Below are 19,785 nucleotides of genomic sequence, written 5' to 3' on the forward strand. Positions count from 1 at the left end.
GCCTTCTGTCTAAGAGATTTTGCTTCAGCTGAACTTCTTCATTTCTATAAAAGAATTAAAGTGTTATGTTTCATAATCCTGAAATCCTTCCAGAAACTGGAGAAAAAAACACTACTGGTTTATTTTCAAAAACTCTCAATAGATTGTCACAATATGAAGCCTGGGATCTTCAGTTTGCACAGAACATGCCAGTTTCTGCAACATAAAAATCATTCATGGTTTTGTCTGCATTTGGTAAATTTATTTGTGGGACATTAGGTCATTACTGAAGAACACAAATCACAATATTTGGAACAAAAGTGAATTTACAGTCTTTGGTTTTCTTTCCTCCTAGTCACAACCTGTTTCCCTTAAGTCAATCAAAAATACTTAAAGTGAAAGTATGTGTGATTTTCCTTTGCAGAAAAAAGGCAGTGAAAGCATAATGTAGTTGAAGTTTCCCAGTGTCAATTGTAAGACAGGGAAATCTCTTTCAAGTAATTTTTTTTTTTTCTAGTTAGGAGTTTTTTGGGTAAAAAAACAACAGCAAAAAAAAGAGCTTCCTAATAGAAAAAGAAGATTCAGCCTCCCTGACAGTTTTAGAAAATTCTAACAAGAAATTCAAACTTTCATTTGGAAATAATGTGTAAATTTGAAATGTGTCTTAACTAAATTATTTAAAGTTTTAAATGCTTGAATTTATATTCAGTAGAAATGTTGATTCTGTATTAATAAAAAAATATTACAGCTTGGAAGGAATCTTCTGCATGTGAACTGACTGACTCCCTGGAGAGAAAACATCTAGGATGTATCTTGTAAAAATTTCTCTTAAAAAACCCTCTGATTTGTAGACTGTTTCTGCTGGAGCTTTTCTTGATCACTGTTTTATACAAACTGACTTGATTTCTAAATAACTTGAATAGACAGGAAAGGGACCAGGGAATACAGATACAATCCTAAAGTACTGTTTCTGCTAAAGTTGTAGTGTTATAGTGTTATAAGAAGTGGCTTGGTTAATTTTGACTGATATACTTTTATGCTCTGTTTTGAAATACTTTAATTTGAAGCTTGAACTGTGAAATAACAGGGCCAGAGGAATTTCCCTTTTGGTTTTCACTGCTTCTAAAATTAACTCATATGGGTAAAGACCTCAAAATCTGGCGCCAGTGTGTGGCTTTACTAATAGTATCTATGTGATCATGTCATTCCTGAGAAAGCCATGTTTCAAATAAAAAGGAAATGTCAACCTTGAGTATTTTTTTTATTAAATCTCTTTTCTCCTTCTCTTCAAGTTCAGCTTAAGCTGGCCACATCCTTTGTCTGGTTTATTTTTATTAGAAATGGACAGATTCATTAACTGTGCAACTTGGTGGTCAGGCACTGACTGGATATGTCCAATAATGGGTAATAGCTGTATTTTTCATTGGGAGACCAATGTTTGCTTTGGAGATTGCCTGGGGAACAGATGTAATCTGAGACGGCACCATGTTTACCTCTTGTTTCACTGATACGCCGAGCATGTTTGAAACCAGTGAGAAAGAAAAACAAACATCTCAGAAGAAAGTACCTGCAAGCACTCGCTGTCCCCCCCCAGACTGTGCCTCTGGGCTCCAGCCAGAAAATGCAGTAGCAGGACTGCACACATGCACGTGAAATGCAAGCACACACATGCACATGCACATTTGTACTTCATGGTAGAGGCATGTCCTGAGCCTGCCTCTCCTGATGATTCCTTCAGTCACTGTTTTGCTGTGAGGGTGACCAAGCATTGGCATTGGATGCCCAGAGAGGCTCCGTTCTTGGAGGTGCTCAAAAGAAATTTGGACATGGTCCTGGGGAACCAGCTCCAGATGGCCCTGCTTGAGCAGGTGGCCTGGACTGTGTGACCTCCAGAGATCCCTTCTGAGCTCAACCAGCCTGTGATTCAGTGATTTTGTGTATCTAAGCCATTTGATGAAATGCTTGTCAACTGATGCAAGTCAGCACAAAAGCTACTGATCAATGTCTGTCTGCTCATCAGAAAATTTTCTTGATTTAGAAAAATTTGATGGAACAGGTTTAATTTTATTTCTTTTTCCTCCTTTTAGTGCCATATTTCTCGTTTTTCCAGCAGTTTCCTCTTTCTACATGGATATTATAGGTACTCAAGGCCATTTTAAGAAGTAGTTACATAAGTAACTCAGAAAACAATCTGAGGAACATAAACAGAAGTATTTGAGAACTACACGTGGTATTAAAATAATAAGACTTGTGTCTCCTCATGGTGTTTTCAGCATTATTTACCTGTCAAAATGATCTAATTTCACACTGCAGTTAGCATGTATGCAACAAAGTAAACGAGGAAGTGGAACAAACAACATTTTATATTGCCCATTTCCCAAAGCTGTCTCTCTGCTCTTTAATTGTTTTTTTTACCAAGCACTCTTCCCATGGCAGCAGAATAAAACATTTATCCGAGATTTACACAGTTGCCAACATGTGTACTCCAGTCTTAATTTGTAGAAACTGCTGTGAATGTGGACTCTGGGAGTCATTGCCCACTTCTGGGGGTTACTCTATGGCTCCCAATGAATATTCAGGGCCAGTGTGCTGCTTTGATGTGGTTCTAGCAGGCACTGGTCGTATTTACTGTGTCATGGATGGACTGGGAAGGAGTGACTTGTCACTAGGGCTGTTCAAAGTCTAAAGGGTTGGTTTGTCTAATGGCTTGTGAAATGGAACTCTCAATGTGCTTTCAGCAATTGGTAACAAGCCACATTTTCCAGGAGGTTAAGTCTTTCCAACAGTTACCAGTTTCTACTTCTGCAAGGTAGAGTGGGGGGAGAGGAGAAAGGCCAGGTCTAAGGACAGACTGAATCATCCTCAATCACAGACAGGTAAAGAAAACTGTGAAAGACCAGCCTGTCACTGAGCTCCCTGTGGCACTCTGTATGTGTTTTCAGATTTTCCCCAGGAACAGAGATCCCCAGCTGGGCAGGAGATAGCTGAGGGCTTTCCTGAGTAAACAGCAGCTTTTACTGAATAAACACCATGTCGCTGTCACAGTAGTTGGCAGATTTTGAGGCTGCTCTGCAATAAATCGAGTGTGTGCTGCATTCAGGCGGAGAGCAGGTCACAAACCTGAGCTTTTAAACTAGCATTGCCTGCAAGTGGGATCTGGGATGCTATAGGAATTGTGCTCTGCTAGATGCTGTCTTGTGGCAAAATCTCTGCCACTAAGGAGCTGTAATATTTTCCAGTGGCAAGCCCTGTCCTTTCTTTCCAGATTTTACAGCTACAAAAAGCTGCAAATGGGTGTAAAAGGGATACTGTTCTTCAAGATGCTTCTTAGAAATGTTTTCAGAGTTGATACTTTTAGATTGGCCAATTTCCCACAAACAACATGAAGATTCAGGCTGGACCACCAGATCACCAGAGGAGAGAAGTGGGAGAATAAAGATGGTCCTGTGGTGGGGACATTATTTTCACTATAGAAAACAAAGATCTGAACTAGTTACAACCACGGTCTGTTTGTGGCTGTTTCTACCCTGTCTGCCTAGAGTGGAAGAAACACTTCTTCTTAAAAGGCAAGGAAGCAGAGTTCCTCCTCTCGTGTTCAGTGACAGAGCTGATGTCAAGCGCCATGGTTCTCACTAGCTGGGTCTATTCTATTGTGTTACAGGTTCTGGGGATGTGCTCCTGAGTGATCTCTTTTCTAGCTGGTAATGTTGCATTGCTGTCTGTAATATCCTGGTCTTTTGCCTGGAAGGCAGGAGCTGGCAGATAGGGCTCCCACCTGACTTCTCAGCTGGTGACTCCACTATTGCCTGCAGTTTTGTCAGTGGGGAGAGGTTCTGGACTGGCAATGAACAGGGAGAGTTGTTGAAAAGCAGAAAGGGAGATGGTCAAAAGAGACAAGGGCCTGTCAGAGGCATTGGTGTTACCAGTCCTGTTGTTTTGAGGAAGACTTTGTCCATACTGGCACAGCTAGCTTTACTCATGGAATCTGTCACACAAAGAAGTGCCTCACCATCTTGACAGCAATTCACCACACTACATATCATCATGGCAAATGATGGGAAAGCATGGAGAGCTTTGGGAGTGTTTCTGCTAGACTAGCAGCAAACAAGCAGTTTCTAGACAATATGATGTACTACACATATGCTTGTCTTATCATCTTCTGGTGCTGGAATTACTTGGGAAAAGTTTTACAGGAAAGATGTGGTGGATTGCTTTCATGTGTCACAGTACTTAGCCTTTCACACCTCCTGTCTGTGTGACTGCAGACTTGAGAAATGGGAGTCCTCTTCCTATTTCTTTAAAGTAAAAGATGAATGTTAAAGGTAATGTTCAGATAAAGGATTTATTCTGAAGTCACCTGAATATCTGAATCCCTCTGTCAACTCTGTTGCTCTTAGGAGCACACCGTAGGCTCTTGAGACTTGCTGGTATATATATGTTGTTTAATAATTTTGTAGCTTGTCTTTTCTAAGGACACTATCTGAACAAGGAATGAATGTTGAATGACTTGATGTTGCTGACAATTTAGGTTTGGAAACAACAGATGAAATAATTTCAGAAAAAAAACCCAGATGAAACAGAGACCAGATGATGATTGTAATAGTTATGGTATTTGAATAAATGCACAGTACATCACACTATTAAAAAGGAAACATGCTTTTTTACAGCTAAATTTTGTCAGCTTCAAATTAAAACCAAGGTCAGATTTCTAGCCTTACACCCCATCTGATTTCATTAAATGTGGAATGATTCCATGGCATGTAACTTGGCACTGAAGTTAGTTTTCAATATGTGGTTTTATAGTTCAGGTGGAAAATATTGCTCTGGCTTGCTTGTATCTAAAAGTTATTATACCTTGGACTGTACTTCTTTTTGTTGTTTCAAAATTTAGCAAATCAGCTGAACTGCTAATTTTCTCAATTCCCCTCTGCTCCTCCCCTTAATTCTTCCTTTATTGAAAACAGGTTTATTAAAAAATTACTGATTGTTCACCCAGAATGAGGGCTAAAGTCAGTTGAAAATTTTAGAATATTAGGTCAAATAGACGAATCATATTTGAAAATTGGCTACTTGACCATATTTGACCCACCTTCTTTTTCTAATGTGCAGATCAGTAATCAGAATGTAGTAGCTACCATTTGTGTAATGACAGTCACAGGGCAAAAGAAAGGAAATATTTTGGTTTGTTTTTCTCTGTGGAAAACACAGTGACAGACAAAATACTTTAAGTAAAACTGATAAATTTTCTGACTCTGCAGGTATCCTGTAATTAGGAAATGTGATTTCTTAGTGAATTTCCTGGTGCCTAACAAACACACCTAGCAGTGATTTCTTACACATGAGAGTGTTTTGTCCAAAAGTATCATCGCTGCACTTCATGTACATGCTGAATGAAGTAATGCTAGACCTGCAGTGTATCTCAGTGGAACAGGTTATTCTGTGGTATTAAGATTGTTCATTATTAAGATTGTTCTTGCCTCTGATGTTTGAAGTCAGGAGAACCTTCAAAGGCTCTTACTGTGTTAAAAATGATTCTCTATTTGTTCTCCTCTTGTATTTCCTAAAAGGTTGTTGACAGATTGCTAAAAAAGATTTGTACCCACCTTGTACATCTCTTGTGGTACATGAATGTTTAGCAGTCAGTTTTGAGATGCACGGGTAAAGTAATAAAGCAGTTATGTGTTCTCGTTAGTTTTTAAATATCAGATGACCTCAACCTAACAAGCTTGTTCTGGCCTAACAAGCTGCCAAATATAATTTTAAGCTTAATTAAACAATTAAGAAATTTTTATAGGATTGTATGCAGAATTGGCATCTATTGGATTTTAAAATTCTGTCTGAGGAGAAAGGCTGAACAGGTGAACACCACAATGCAGATTGTGGCCTGACTGTTGTGTTGGACTCTTCAAACCAGTATAGAAACATGGAAGAAATACCTGCAAAAAATGATTAATCACTTGCCCTTGAAATGATTTCAATGCTGCTTTCCAGGACTTGGTCCCTCTGCAGCTGAAGTCTTTGGGAAAGCTTTCACAGGAAGAAGATCAGGATGATGAAATAAAGCTTTAGGATAAGCAGTCTTCTTTAACCTCCAAGAAAGTCCAGAACTGCTGGATCCTCTTGTAAGTTGTTATGCAGAAAGAAAGAAAATCTGAAGGCCTGAGATGGTCCTCAAATAGATTGCCTCATTGACCACCTCAATAGACCACCTCAAATTGTCTACCTATCCTGCAGATGGCAGAAAATTCCCTTTCTTACAGGATTTCCATTACTTTGGGCTTTTAGTTAAACTGGAAGTGTTGAGTGCTTGACCCTTCAGAGCCTGACATTCTGTTTTCCATCTGCATCTAAGGAAGAGATGGGATATCTAAAAGGAAGCAATATGAGGCCACCTTCTCAATGTTTTCAGGTTTGATATTTGGTTTATGCTGGCTCTACTAAGGTAAAATTTTTGTTTGAAGCTTCTTTTACAGTTGGGCTTTCCATAACACCACTGTTCCTCTCTGTGTCCTTAAGCCCTCACACCTCTAAACCTTCTCCTAATGGGGATGGAATGGGCCTACACCTGACAGTAACTATAAAGAGTGTGATATCATTAATTTCCTTAAGAAGCCAGGATTAACTCATAAAACTTTTTAATATCTATAATTAGTATACATACATACACATATAAATATGTTATTTCATATATATTTGTTGTTCTAGCTGAACTAGTTTATGTATATGCTGTCACAAAATAATGAATCTAGTTGACCCAGCTTTGAGCAGGAGGTTGGATTTGGTCTCCTCTGACCTGAACTGACCCAAACTGACCTCTGATCCTATGGTCTAACAGCTTATTTCTGTCCCTATACCCTGCTGCCCTACTGTTCTCCCTGTGCAGAGGGATATGAACTGGCAAATAACAGGATATTTGACTGGGATGCCTCTCTGAGCTGTGAAAATGTCTATCTCATGGATTTGGAAGTTATTTTCACTGTAATAGTAATCCTTCCTTGTCACTTAATTGTATCTGTCTTTCCATTAGAGCTACATGTTGTAGATGACACCTGTCCCCCCCCACTGCCCTCAGCTCATTGTTTATATGACTTTTATTATAAAATTGCATTTCTGATTATGTTAATGACAAAAAACCTGGCCTTTGAGATATGATGTGTAATACACTGAGGGAACAGCTAAGCGTAAAAAGTAGAAAATTAAGTCACTTGCAATATTTTTTTTTCTTTTTTTCATTTGGCTGAGTTCATGCTGAAGTCCTTGTGTTTGTTTTAGTCCTTTTGGGACATAGTTCAGCACATTATTTATACAAAGTTACTTCAGTGGCTGATTGTTATTAATTACCACCCTGAGTTCTTTGCAAGTCAAGCTGGACTCCAAATGAAATTTGCTTTCCAAAGTAATTAGGAGTTAATGTTGCAAAGTGTGTTTCTTATTGTATTGTATTCTTGTAATAACATACAAAACTGTTCATTTGCTTCAGAACCCTCAAATCTTTCTCTGAAATTTAGAAAATATTTTTAAAAATATAAGAAAAGGCAAGCCTTCCTCAGCTCTATGCATGTTTGACTGGGTGGAAAGAATTCAGGCACTCCAGTTATTCTGTTACTTTATGGGTTTAAAGCCCGCTCACTGAAAGTAGCACGCAAGTATGAACAGAATTTACATTGTATTAGGTAGCTTAGACCATAGAGTCACTGTCTATACACCCACAGCATAGATTCCTTTCAGACCACCTTGTAGAGATGTTCTTTGGTTTACCACTGATCTGAGAGTTTGGTTTCAGCTTCTCAAAAGGTAACTGCTTAATTTCTTGGGGTTTTTTAGCCACCATTTTTCAATCTTGTCTCTGTGTACAAGAAAAACTGATGAGTTGGAAAAAAAAAAAAAAAAAAAGGAAGTGACGCTTTTTTGGATAAATAATAGGAAAGGGAATAACTGCCTAATTACAGATTTTAGAGAACTAAAATTTTCTGAAAACTTATACTTCCTCCAGGTGTTTGTTTGTTTTTAATGAAATGAACCTAAAAATTGTATCCATGGTTATTGACTGCATACCAGTATGAGGAGTTTTCATGGGAAGAACAAGAGCCATGATCTAGAGAGTGTTTTAATCAAGATACCAAGTTTTCCAAAATGATTATGTTGTTATACTTTTGGATACACTCAGAGGCGAACCCATCATACATTTTCGTTGCACATTTACAGCTTAATTGAACATTTTCCTTCTCACTAGAAAATACAGGAATTTCTGCCCTACTCTTTTTTTTTGTTTTTATAAATCCTGCCAGGAATGGTCAGTGGCAAAGAAATTTCAATGTTTGTAACATACACTTCTTGATAGTATTGATTTTTTACATGCCTGGCTACAACTTTGCAGATGAGTGCTGGGTCAAGGGTTGAAGAAAAAATGTGGTGACCTTCTGGCCCCTCCTTACCTATCTCCTGAATGAGAGAGACATTTCAGCCAGCAGTGACTCTCTTCAGAAATTTGTGATACAATGGCTGATATTCAAATATCATGGTCTTTAGATGAGCAGATCTTGAGGTGTCAAGTCTGCTTAGAATTTTTAAGAAGACTTTTATGATTCTATGACGGTCTCACTTCAAATGGGTTCTCTTCATCAACTCTCACTGTTTTTAATTTCCCAAAGTGTAAGAGGACTTGTGCACAGTTGAAAAAATAAAGTGCCTCGTTAGAGGGCAGAAACCACAGACCTTTGCAGAAATCCAGGCTATCACATAGTAATCCACTTTGGTGAGAACATCCTCCTAGTGACTGTGAGCATGCCTCGCACACCCTCGAATGTCATTTGTCTCACGGAGTGCAGCAAAGGTGCTGCCAAATATTCAGGGAGCGGAACCTGATGGTTTTTGTTGTTTTCTTTCACCCTGAGATCTTTTTGCAGCCACCTGAAGCCAGCAGCTCTCTGTGGGTGTTTTTTCAGACTGTCCTCCCTGCACCCACTGCTGATGGTGTGGTGGCTCTGGAGGTGAGGCCGGCTGGCGACACAGGCGACGGAGTGAGGGCCCTGACAGCTGTTTAACACAAAATCTATTCCTTACTCCGTGGGGCTCCCAGCCCTGCACACCAGGAGAGCTTGTTCCTGGGGTCCCTGTTGTGTTATTTACCTCTGCTCCGAGCAGTTAGGTCCACCATAGCTACTTAGTAAATTATCAGTTTTCTTATTGGCCCTAAATTGCGCCTAATTAAAAATCTGACCTCCGCAAAATAGTCCTCTTCCTAAAGACACAGAACATAAACAGGAAAAAAATCAGCTAATTGCTGCAAAAACTGCTTTTGTGGCACTGTAATTGGACCTCAGTGAAATGAATGAACCCACTGGGGATTCCCTAATGAATGTTTAACTGCAAACAGTAGTCGGGCACTTAAGCAGCAAGGCTGATGGTCCCTAATGAAATCAAATGAAATCAAATAAAATCAAATAAAAGAATCTGGTACTTTACTAACCAGATTTCTTGGAATCGGGACATAAAAATAACATAATTCTGGGTAAATAAAATGTAAAAAAAAGTTACTTATAAAGCAGTGAAAACTTAGCCAGTCTTGCTTGGATTTTCTTTCTTTTTCCAGTGGAAAATTCTATATAATGTCTCTAAGCTTCCTGAAGAGCTTTTATTTATTTTTCTCTTTTCCTAAAAACACTAAAACTTTTTGTGTTTCCTGTTAATCGCATTCTGTGACTTTATTTTGCAATGTCTTCCAGAGGCTAGCTGTGGAACTGCATGGTGTTGGCAATTGATTAAGATTTTTTTACCTTTTTCCAAACCTTAACAAGGAGACAAATTCTGACAACCTCAGTAATGTGAGCTGTGCTTTGCCAGCAAGCTTAAAGAATCCAGGCTGTGGCACCACCACATAACTGTGTATTATTATTGCTGTTATTACTATTAGAAGTAGTATATTTTAACCTGAGTTGTTGAATGATGCGACCTGATAAATCAGTGAGAGTGTGGGTTAGATCGGTTAACAACTTGCAAAAAGATTTTGAGTGTCTGGGTTTTTTAAAATACAATTAAAAATATTTCATGGTATTCCACTATTGAGTTGTAGCACTGACGACATGAAGACCTGGTGAGCTGTGTTTTCTTTAGTATCTCACATGTTTTAAATCCTTGCTGAAATATGCTGAGGTTATGTGTTGTTTAGCAAGTATTGCATTTTATCCAAGCAAGAAGTGGAGAAAATTCAATTTAATCATGTACTGCCAGATTTATTTAAATGGAGAAAAAGTTCTACTTATCAATGTGTCTAGTATTCCAATACATATAGTTTGTTTACATATTATAAATAAAAAGTCTGTTGCAATATATTTTCAGAATTATGAGTTAGAGTATCTGCTGGCTGTTTTTTGATGTGTGTGATAAATGCACATTCAACCTTCTTATTAACAACAGGTAGCATTGCAATTACTTATTGCTGCCAGTGAAAATATTTTTCACAAATAATTAACACAAAGAGAGTGAAGTTTGCAGTATGATTTACCTTCCAAACTGCACAGTTAGAGCAGAGTACTCCTCCATTCTGATTTATTATGTGTAATGATGAGTTTCTGAAAGAAAAGTGAAATATAAAAACATCCATATATATATGGCATATATATATCAATATATATATATATGTGTATATGTATATATATACACACACACATATATATATATATATACACACATATATATATATGTATATATATATGATATATATATACATCAACATATACATGGCAGAGGGACAAGGGGTTTTAAAAACAGCTTTGCACACTGAATGATGAGTTGAATATAGACAGGAACCAGCAGTGAATATCATGATAGCATCAGTTGCAAAATAGCTTCTGTCAGAAGATCACAGGATATTCTGAGTTGGAAGGGACCCACAAGGATCATCAAATATAACTCCTAAGTGAGCAGCCCATATGGAGTCCAAAATGACACCCTTGGCATTATTAGCCTTGTTTCAGATACTGCCATGAAGAAAAAAAGGGATTGAGCACTGGTAACATCACTTATTACCCATCATCTACTGGCTGTTATGCAGTGTGGTTAGCACTGCTAGCGAACAGTCCCACGTGAGCTGCATTCCCTTGCACTGGTGAACCCAGACACAAAAAAATCCATCCCTTAATAATCTCTGAGTGAAGTCGAGTTGCCAACTTGACTTTTAAACCAGCAAGTACTCACTTTAAGAAAGCAGTCAAGAAAAGATGTTTTAAAATAAATCAAAGATCACCAGCTGCTATCTATTCAGGGTTTATTGAAATATAAAAATGAGGTTAATGCTGCCTAAAGTAGGAGTTTTCTTAAAAAATTGGGACAGGAAACCTTAGGGATACATATTTCATGATGGACTAAATCACAGCTGTGAGAGAAATCCCTCATTCTTCAAGGAGAGTCTCTCTTCTGAAGACTGTAAAAGCTGAGAAGTGCTGTGTTGCAGCCTGAATTGAAGAAAATTTGTAGTTCTTGTGCAGGAAACACGCCCACTGCATTGGGTTATTTGCCATGTAAATACTTTTAAGTGTTTGGGAGGCACGGTAGGGATAAAGAGTATGCCTGCATCTACATCTGAGATCCTTGTTCAGTACACTGGTACTGAGCTCAGAGGACATCCCACATGGACCTCACACACTGCCACAACAGTTTGGTCCATTAGAGTCGTGTGCAGAATGACTGTATTTGAACTGGGTATAGGAGAATAGAAGAACATTCAACGTGGAAGATCACCTCTCAAATTGCAGCTCTTTGCAACCACTGCAAGGACAAATGGCATTGCCTTTTTGTGTCTGGTTTCCAGTCACCAGATAACAGAAAATGCACAGTTTGACAGTATCATTATTTGTAGCATCACACAGCATTGCACATCTCCCCAAACAGCTTCTTGCATATTTTTGTCTTAAGTAAAGGGACTTTAAAATTTATTCTGATAATTTGTGAAATTGGGAAACTGATAATTTGGGAAACACTTCACAACTTTATAATTTTCTTCCAACACTTGTATCATGAGGACACATACTAGAGAAATACCTAACCCGTTGCTTTAGTTATGCTTTCAGGCCTCATGGATAGATGTGTACTTTTAAATTGAAAATTAAACAATTTCAGCTCCTTTCTGGTGAGCACAGCTTTGTAGAAGTAAAGTAGTTTTATTAAAGAAAAGTTGGGGGATGTTAACTGACAAAACATTTAATTTGCTTTGAGAATAGACAGCAAGACTGAGGAGGTGGTAAAAAAATAGGGGTATAATGGGTTGAGAGGCTATCTGATGTCACTGTAATACTCAGTAGTATAGGACAGTGATTGAATACACACATTCAGATGTTGTCATGATATCAATGTCCATTTCAGGATGGAAGCTCAGCAGGTAATTGTGCAGAGTCATCAGAACTTCCCTATCAGGGCTTTTTTTTTTACTTGTCATCTATGAATCAAAATCTTCAAAGGTAAATCTGAAGGTTTTCAATATTCAAATGTAAAAAATGTAAAATGTAAAATGAACACTCTCCAGGAACATTTCTCTAAAAGTAAAACCTTAAATGATTACTGAAGGTGTATTAGCCAGATTAAAAGAAAAAAAAATAAGAGTATCATGAAGATACACAAGTTCATATGGATAATATAAAGTTAATTCTTCTTTTCAGAGATCAAGATGAAAAATTTGAGCATATCCCCTTAGTGTGCTACACTGCCCTTGTACCTTGCTATTTTTCCAACTTTCCAGTTCACGCCTTCAATGAATAACAAGGAATTCTTCATACACATATTGAATTTTTGAGGTTTTTATTTTATTATAATTTTTTGTGTCACCAGTTGTAATTCCACTTGTCTAATCCGGTGTCAGAAGATTAATCTGTCTATATTTACTACCCATGGCAGAACCAATGGCCACTGAGGGCATCACACGGGGCATTCCATAGAGCTGCCACCTTCCCTGCCATAGCCAAGGCCCTTGGCTGCCACAAGGCAGTGGCAGCAGGATTCTGTATCCTCAACAATATTATAGTGCTTATAAACAAAGCAAAAAGGCATTTTGTTCCTGCAAAGTAAGTTTAATTTTATTGAGATTGCCAGCTGATATTTTTTGTATTCACTAATTGATGGAGTGTGAAAATTTCTAATTTTACCACAAACAAAAGCAGTGAGAAAAAGTGAAATTTATTCTTCTGTGTAAATTAAGGAATCAGATATGAATGTGCGTCAAACTAAAAATCACCATTTTTGTGAATACTAATGCCAATGCTTCTTACCTAGGGTGGAAAAAAAGTTACTACTTCAGTTAATAATCTTTTTTTCCTTCTCCTGTCCTCTTTCTCCAGTTTTTCAAATAATGGCATTCTTTCAAGCCATGCCAGTTTAGAATTACAGAATATTCAGCCTGAGTCAGAAAGGACCCACAAGAATCATCAATTTGGTGACAAGTAAGCATTTTTTGCATGTATTTATTTTAAAGAAAATATTTGCATTAGTCACTCGCAAATAGATGAATTCGAGAATGCTGGAGAAGCACGTCAGGCACGGAAGTTTTCGTGCCAGAATTAATAGCTCTTCATTTGTCTTTGATTTCTGAAAGTTTAGAATCACATGTCATTCTGTGCCAAATGGTTTCTTCGTGTCACCATGGATACTTTGTGTGTTCCACTCTTTCACTCTGTTTTTCAGGAAAAAGGATTTATTATTTTGAAAATCAGCTGATACAGGTCAGAGCTATCTCTCCAAAGTTATATCTTCTTAAGATAACACCTGTTTATAAAATTGATCTATGACTAATCTGCCCCCAGGAAAGTCCACAACAAAGCTACTCTCTATGCCAGTGGAAGCAGTATCAGTCTTTATATGGAAGGTATTTTACATAAGAAAAATAGGAAAAAGAAATGTTTTCCCACTACTGGAAAATAAGAGAAACATACTATTAACAATAGTCTGTCTCCTTCTTTTACCTCGTACAAAAAAACAGCTCTTCTACATTCATAACAAAGCCAAAATATTTCATCATCTCACAATCTGGTTAAGGAAAAAGAACTGATATATATATATATATATTTAAAGATTCATAATAGGTATAAAGACATATGACAAAAACAATATTTTAAAAATCACTTTGCACAGTAGGCATAATTTAGTGGTCTTCTATTCATCATTTTATCTTTATATACATGTAGGTATCTACCAAGATATATTTGTCCGTACAGTGTACCACCAACTGGTCTGACATCTGGCGTGTGGGTATCTTTCACCTGGACTGTGACCCTCTGTTCTGGGTGGTGCTTGTAGATACCCACGTGTGACCTGTTCACCAGGAAAGCTGGATGTTAGGCTCCTGTGGATGCATGACATGAAAGGTCTCTGGGAAAATAAAGGCTTAGAGGAATGGGGATCTCAAACTGATATTCTCTGAGGGGATTGGGAGAGGAATGCCTGTGTGTGGTAATGCCAGGAGCAGTGTGTTTGATATGGGCTCAGGAGTAAGCCATGAATTGAACTGGTGGCACTCAACCTTGGAGGCTGAAGCATGGCTCTGCTGCTTGAATGCTTGCTGTTCTCAGCCCTGATCATGAGCAGAAGGGAAAAGTAATTTTCCCCAACAATACGTTACATGTTTCATTGACTGAAATGATGCATTTCTCAGGCAGGTCTTTATTACAATTCCAGCTGTGAATCACTGCTCTAGATTTCCCCTAGCACAACTGAGATCAGAGTCCCTTCCACTCAATGTGTCACTATCAGAATGCTGAAAATCAATCAATGATTACAATTTGTGATTATTTGTGTATCTACAGGAGTAGCATGTATTGATTCCCAATCTCTACATTGCCCTTTACGCTGACAGCCGTATAATGAAGAAAAACAATAAGGAAAAAAAATCAAATAAAACAATTCCTGTATAGTCTATGTTGTTGCAACTGGAAAAAAGCAGTAGTAAACATGTTCAACTCCAGCCTTACCAGTTTTATATTCATTTAATAGAGAATCAGGAAATTTTTAAAAATATAAAATATAAAATAACCATGCATTAATGCATCACCTGGAAATTGAAAAAAAAAATGGATTTCTTGGTCTGACACTATTGTGGGTGCAATGTGAGTGACTTATTCAAAGAAAAATGAAAACTACCTGCAATTTGGGGAGACTACACAAGGGAGCTGAACAGCATATGTCCACAAAGAACAAAGGAAGAAAGTACATTTTTATCTTCTTCTTCATTCTAGGCTTCTGGGATTAATAAGCAAAAGGGAACTTGAGTACTAAATTTTTTTATGTTAAAAGGCTCATTTGCAAAAAGACAAAGTAAATGGAAGAAAAATAATTTATGCAGTGAACTGCTAATCCAGCTGTTTTGCTTCTGGGCTTAATTGGATTTACCTAGAATTGATATTTGGTGTCAGCATGTGTTATATCATCAGCACAAGCAATAGTTACCAAACATAAAGAATCCTATCCAAGGCAAAATATTAATTTATTTGGCTCATACTTATTGCAATCACTTTTTTATTCACGTATGTTACTGCTTAGTATTCCTGCTTGATACCGCTTCATATGTGATCCAGCCTTAGTTATTCTATTTTAATATCTGAAGCAGTTCAGCAATGGAGAAGACTCACAGCTGAACAAAACAAGCTGGGAAATGGTTATTCATATTTTGTTCTGCCTTCCAGGCAGTTGCGCTGGCCATAAAAGTGTGCATTGTACCTAATGGCAGGTGGGTGACATCTGAATTCTTGAGTAAGACACATCCTGTCATGTACAGTACCTTCACCAACAAGAACTTTACTGGTTCATTCTGGCAAAGTGGAGTTACCCTCAGTGACTGGGAGAGATTTGTCAGCCAAGGAACTTCTCTTGCATATAAATATTTGCAAACCTGACTCTGTGCAGCGAAGCAGGGAAATTGGAGGGGAAATAGGCTGTGGGAAGGATTTATTTCATTAAAAGCAAGAATCTTAGATACTTCAGAATGGCCAAATTGTCTTTCAACTGCAATAGATGATAAATATGATAAATTTTTCCCCTTGGTGAGGTAATAGCAATCCATGATTCATTATATGCAGGCATTCAACAGCTGTTTGGATGTTCTCTCCCAACCTGCAAGGTTTTGGTGATCTGTTCACGTTGTCTCATTTGTGGTGATTGGTCTCCTCAGTAACAGTTTGTCCTGACTCCTCTGGTGACAGAAAACATTGAAAAAGTCAAGTAATTAATGCAACAAGTGACAAATAGATATCATTTGTGCATGTTCTTGTTCATGAATGGATATCCCTGTTTGCTGGTGAGTGTAATGGGACCTTTTCTCCTTCCCCAGCCGCCGTTACCAATATTATTTAAACAAGTTATCTGTGGTGATGCTCCATTTCAGGGCAGTGGGTGATTCTGCACCTACATGACAATATATGGTAGGCAAATAGTCCTCACCCCTCAGCACAGGGATTTTTAACTATGGAGAATAATGGAGCAGGTGACACATCTGAGCACTCACAATCAGTCTCGGCTGCATTTGATTAGCTGTGCGTATGAGCCCAGCCCTAAATCTGAACAGCTGCCACACCTCAGCACAGGAGACCAGTGCCTCACTCTCCATACCCTTCTAGCGCTTGCAACCAGTCCTGCCCACCTGCTTGCTGTCATTTCTGCATGAGGTAGATGGGAGAGCAATTGGACCCTGCCTCATTTGTTGTGGCCCTCAGTCCAATGGCCACTAAGCCCCGGGCTTGTGGTCCTTCCTCAAAGCACGTGCAGAGCCTGGCAGCTCTGCCCTCTGTCCCTGTGCCATGGCCATAGCCTGGCATCCTGACGTTGGCTCCACACTGGGTGCAGTGAGAAAGAGGTTCCCTCACTGAAGTGCAACAAACTGGGCCCTGTCCCAATAAAACACCAGCTGCAATGCTGGCAGCATCATCTGAGCCAGCATTGTTCAGATGGGTTTGAACTAAATGCCAACAAGATCATTCCAAAAGCAGTACGTGGTTATTATCACACCTTTTATTTGTTGTGGGCTGGCAAATATTTTCACACCTCATATATGATGATCGTTGTGAGCTGGCAAATAGGAAAACCCAGAAGGACCGTCTTAGAATTTCTGTCACCAAGAGCCAGACAAGTAGAGCTGCCACACCTTTTTAAGCACCGTAGGTAGATGTGGCTGCCTCACCAGCTGTGCAATGAAGGCAGAATTTAGAAGCTTAGTATGCCTTCTCCTGCTTCTGGGCTGCTGCTAGTGGACACTTGGCCACTGTGTCCTCTCTAAAGCACAGGAATAGGGTATGTGTTTGGGAGCTGGAAGTCAAACGGGAGGATAAATTTCTTAAAACAATCTCTGCCTCCGGACAATTCTCTAGAACTGTCTCATCTGTGATCTCTGCAGGGTTTACTCTCGAAGGTAGATTTTAATTTCATTTAGAAATTCTTATTCTGCTTTTGATAGAATTAATTGTTAATGCATCTCCACTGATTCTAACATTTTCCTGTTGAATGACTTGGAGAAGGAGAGAGGTTTAGTAACTTGGTCTGCTGATACTTGTGCTGCAGGGGTGATTAATCCATCACAGTTTGCTAGACAAGTGCCACCCTCTGAAGTCAATGCAGTGTGTAAAGATGGTAAACACTTGAAAAGGACCTGTGGGGAGTCAAAATGGAAGAGGCAATGTTTTGCCTGCAGATAGCTTAACTCATGGTTAGGATAATAAAGATTTGCTGGCGTTGAGCAATTTGGATAGAATAAGAGAATGTCTTACTCAAAAGAAGTATTTTGCTAGGTATTTTGCTGGAGAATGTAGGGCTGATATTATTTTTCATTCCACAAATGTCCTTCTATTTGATACAGCTGACCCCCTGGGATGAGAGCTGAACTGGCCCTGTCTTTCAGAACAGGCTTGGATGAGGGTTATTCCTACCACACCTTTCCAGCCGTGGGAAGTACCTCTGCTGGAGACATTTCACAAGTGGGAGTGGATGGCAAGGGAAGACTGTGATAAGCAAGAGACAACTTAGGGGCTTTAGGAGGAATTTCTTCACAGAAGGTGTGGTTAGGCATTGAAACTGGCTGCCCAGGGAGTTGGTGGAGTCACCATCCCTGGAGGTGTTTAATGTCCCGTGGCACTTTGTGCCATGATCTTGTTGGCATGGTGGTGTTGGCTCATAGGTTGGGCTTGAGGATCTCAGAGGTCTTTTCCAACCTAATTGATTCTGTGATTCTGTGATTCTGTGATTCTGTGATTCTGTGATTCTGTAAAACAGGCCTGAGCAGCACTGTTTCAAAGAGGCATCTTTCAGAATTCCCGTGTACTGTTTCTCTTCTGTCTTTACATCACAGCCTCTGAAGACAAGATAACCTTGGGGGTCCAGATTTTCATCAGCCATAGAATTAATGCTGTTTATGCTTATGTCTACCTTAATGATTAAATACATCACTTAATCAAAATTTAAGCAAGCAAAATGACCCCTGATTTTCATTTGTATCTGTCCTCTAGTGGGTATGATAAAGAGGATTCAGATCATTGCAGTACTGGATGAGAACCATTTTTTCCTGAAGATCTGAGTAGCTTCCAAACTGGGCTTTTTTTGATATGGTTATTATTTGTTACAGCTGACAAATAGTCCTAATACTTCTATCTCTTCAAAGTTATCATCTTTCTGTCTGCTTGTCTTACCCACAGGTGCAGCTGCTGCTTTATCATTAGCAGAAATGCTAAAGAGGGAGTGATGTGTGTGTTTATAATATTTTTAAAGTGTCAAATGCATTAATTTTTAGATATAATAAAGGTAACTTGAGAAAATTATAATTAGCTGCTTATTTATTTGGTCATTTTGAGAATGTGGGCAATAGTATGCTCAGGGATATGTACACGGAGCAACAGGAAGGATTTCTGCTTGTATGCCTTGAAATTTGGGAAACCAGTGTAAATAAAAACAGGATAACACAATGTCTTGATATCAATACATGTCCCCAAGAAATCACAGGAAAACCTTGCAGTAGATAACTGAAAATGCTGCTTATACATTCAATAAATAGTTGTGGTAGAAGCTAGTGCCAAATTAACGTTATAGCCAAAGCTACAATTTGTATTATTGTTGATGAAAAAAACTTTCATTTACAGGACCAACCACGTTGTGAGGTAACCTGCCTGTGGTTTTCCTTGACATCTCCACAGAAAGCAGTGTCGACTGGAACTCCATAGATGGCAGCATTTCACAAAGAACTCGAAGTCTTTCTTCGCTTTTTGTTTTCATTCTTTTCCTTCTCTTTTTTCTTTTATCTTTTCTTTTCTTTTCTTTTCTTTTCTTTTCTTTTCTTTTCTTTTCTTTTCTTTTCTTTTCTTTTCTTTTCTTTTCTTTTCTTTTCTTTTCTTTTCTTTTCTTTTCTTTTCTTTTCTTTTCTTTTCTTTTCTTTTCTTTTCTTTTCTTTTCTTTTCTTTTCTTTTCTTTTCTTTTCCCTCTCCTCTCCTCTCCTCTCCTCTCCTCTCCTCTCCTCTCCTCTCCTCTCCTCTCCTCTCCTCTCCTCTCCTCTCCTCTCCTCTCCTCTCCTCTCCTCTCCTCTCCTCTCCTCTCCTCTCCTCTCCTCTCCTCTCCTCTCCTCTCCTCTCCTCTCCTCTCCTCTCCTCTCCTCTCCTCTCCTCTCCTCTCCTCTCCTCTCCTCTCCTCTCCTCTCCTCTCCTCTCCTCTCCTCTCCTCTCCTCTCCTCTCCTCTCCTCTCCTCTCCTCTCCTCTCCTCTCCTCTCCTCTCCTCTCCTCTCCTCTCCTCTCCTCTCCTCTCCTCTCCTCTCCTCTCCTCTCCTCTCCTCTCCTCTCCTCTCCTCTCCTCTC

The 19,785-nt window shown here is 38.8% G+C and overlaps 1 long non-coding RNA gene across 1 annotated transcript in view; it reads left to right on the forward strand.

Annotated features, from left to right (window-relative positions):
- The window catches only part of LOC134552944 (uncharacterized), a 145,637-nt gene that overhangs the window by 99,845 nt on the left and 26,007 nt on the right, over positions 1–19,785 (forward strand). Inside the window, exon 7 of the long non-coding RNA XR_010080989.1 lies at positions 13,308–13,409. This is a non-coding gene — a long non-coding RNA (uncharacterized LOC134552944). The remainder of the gene's footprint in view (positions 1–13,307; positions 13,410–19,785) is intronic.

The sequence above is a fragment of the Prinia subflava genome, chromosome 1, assembly GCF_021018805.1.
Source record: "Prinia subflava isolate CZ2003 ecotype Zambia chromosome 1, Cam_Psub_1.2, whole genome shotgun sequence".
NCBI lineage: Eukaryota > Metazoa > Chordata > Aves > Passeriformes > Cisticolidae > Prinia > Prinia subflava.